The sequence below is a fragment of the Triticum aestivum genome, chromosome 3A (assembly GCF_018294505.1).
Source record: "Triticum aestivum cultivar Chinese Spring chromosome 3A, IWGSC CS RefSeq v2.1, whole genome shotgun sequence".
NCBI classification, from domain to species: domain Eukaryota; kingdom Viridiplantae; phylum Streptophyta; class Magnoliopsida; order Poales; family Poaceae; genus Triticum; species Triticum aestivum.
Window position 1 is genome coordinate 708,038,902 of NC_057800.1, and position 2,805 is coordinate 708,041,706.

The window sequence follows — 2,805 nt, forward strand, 5'->3', positions numbered from 1 at the left end:
CCGCTGTTCGATGGGTTTGTTAGATAATGTGTCGACGTGTGTCGCTAAACCGTCTATGTTGCATTCTCTAGAAACCTCCCGTCAAATCGTTCCACCACTGTGCCGTTCTATAAAGGCTCAGCCACTGCCCGGCCCTTCCTCCCAGCGCACATGCACAAGTAGTAGCACCTCCCGGAGAGCTGGGAGGGCTGCCCGCTGCATCGCTAACCGACGACTCCGACTCACCACCCGCCTTGTGTTCCGCGGCAGGCTGGACTACAGCTCCGGGACGCCCTGCCACCTTGCTAGGCTTACCGCCGCATCGCTGGTCAGCGGCCCGGCGCGCCGCCCGCCTTGTGTCCCGATGCACGCTGGATGGCACAACTTCGGTCTTCGGGATGCCCCGCGGCGCCTCGAATCCTGGATTCTACCTCTTCTGGAGACAACGAGGAAGGCAACATGCAGCGACCCATCGGCTGGATGGCAGCTCGGGAGGCGTCCCAACCCCGCCGCCAGTGCGTGGAGAGCTCGCGGCCAGCACCATGAAGTCCTGCCTGGACGACGTTCTTGGGTGTGTACCTTGTGTCCTTGTGTGGCTGATGCCTCCCCAAGAACCTATTCCGCGTGGGTGCGCTGGATCGTAGGCACGCACGAGCATCCGACTCTTCGCACGCACGATCGTAGGCGCTGGATCGTGGGTGCGCTGGACCGCTCTCCATCGACTCTTCGCCGCTGCATGAGGCGTCTCCGCTAGCGCTCGACGAGCATCGGATCATCATCTTCTTCAAGGTACGGAGGGAATAGTTCTTAATACCGCAACGTGCTTTTTCTATCTCCGCAGTAGAGGAGTTATTTATCCAAAACCACCACATTATGGGCTAGGGTAACAACTTGGTACTACATTTGAGTCAGGGCACAAAAAACCACCAACTCTGCGCCTAACATATAACTCCGAGCACTAATTCTCCGATAAGCTCACGGAAACAGTGAAACTGACAGGTTAGCCCCACTTGTCGGGCTGACGTGGCGAAGACCAAAAACTTTGACTGACTGATGTGGCAAATGAGACTTGGGCCCCACCTGTCAATGACTAGAGGGTCATCTTCTTGACAACATTCTTTCTATCAGGCATTCCATCGAGCACCTTCCGTGCGTTCATCCTCTAGTCACTGACGAAGGCACAGCATGCCATGGCGCGGGAAAGGGGCACGGTGCTCACCTTCAGCACGTATGCGTGCTCGGACGCGGGGAGGTAGCACTGGAGCAACGTCCTCGTTAGCGGCAGCGGCCGACGAAGCATGGTGAGGCGAGGAAGACGGCTTGGGGACTCGCAGCTTGTCGGTGTTGGCGGCAAAGGCATCAAGAGGACGCGTCGAAGCCTAGGGACTAGCTGCGAGGCACAGGGATTCACCGGAGCAGGAGATCGAGGCACGTTGGTGGTCGGACGTGAAGAAGACGACCGCGGCGTGGCCAATTTTGGACGTCCGGGTCCAAAAACTCCAGTAGGGGTGCTCAGGGAGGCATTCCGGTGCTCCCAGATAAGGTGGTGGGGCTTGGAGTGGTCTCTCGCCATGAGAATGGTGGCCGGCGGCGACCGCGGATCAGGGAGGAGCTGCTATGGGCTCCGTGGGGGTGTGGACTGCGGCGGCCGATGCGGACGCCGTACGGGTCTTGGGCACCAGATCCATGGAAGCGGGGTTGCGGGCGTCCACATCCGGAGCGAGCGGCGGCCGGCAAGGCAACCGGCCCGAGTGGTCTTGCTCGGGGCGAGGCGCGCATCGCCGGAGCGGCCTGGAAGAGAGGAGGAGGTTGATGGCGGGGGACGCAGCGTCTCGTCAGGCGTTGGGCTGCCGGCGGGGACGACCGTGGCGGCCGACCATGGCGGCGGAGGCATGGGTCCAGCCTGAGCATGGCCACTGGCAAGGTCTTCTGTGTTCACTGGTTGAAGAGAGAGAAAAGACAGAGAGAAGGAAGGAGGAGGTGGGTGAGGATGACAGATGGGACCTACGTCCACCTCAGCAAATTGTCCAGATAGGCATGCCACATCGTCCCGACATGTGGGCCCCACCTGTCGGTTTCGCTATTTTCGTGAGTAAATTCGACTATCAGTGCTCGGCGTTACAAATTAACCTCATTGTTGATAGTTTTTTGTGCTTTGACTCAAATATGGTACTGATCTGTTATCTTAACCCATAATGTGATGGTTTTGGGTAAATAACTCGTAGCAGAGTATGAAACGTGTCTTTTCCGATCACATGGTCAATCTCATTCTCTTGTGTAGTGGCTGCCGGAGCATGCAGATGTACTGGACGCCGAGAAACTGCCAGCAGCTCGGCAACGACAGCTCGCCGTGGCGGCGCCTCAGAGTCGCCTGCCTCGGCGGCGGGGACTGGAGAAGCCACGAACAACGCCAGCCGCCGGTGCGTCTGCTTGCGAGCCTCCGAAACGCCAACATCGACGCGATGCTAGCAGCCGGCACTGGACGGGAGTGCAGGGCGGCCGTGCATGGTCACGGGAGCGAACTGTGCCACTGCCCCTGTCACAATGGCGACTAGGTGGGCGCAGCTCTGCACAATGTATAATGAATCGATAATCTTCAGTTGCCAAACATGTTGTGCAATGATGCGGCATCCGCTATACGATGGGAACCCAGAGATTGGTCGGGAGCGACGGACAATCTGGAGCAGTAATACCTAGGAAGGATAATTCAGTGTGTGACATGTGTTTGGTTAGTTAGCTAGCTTTTGCCAATCACGGTAGTAGGACCAAGTTCTCAGGTAGCAACCTGCTGGGTCAGCTCATCAGTGTGCTTTTGATTAGTACTAC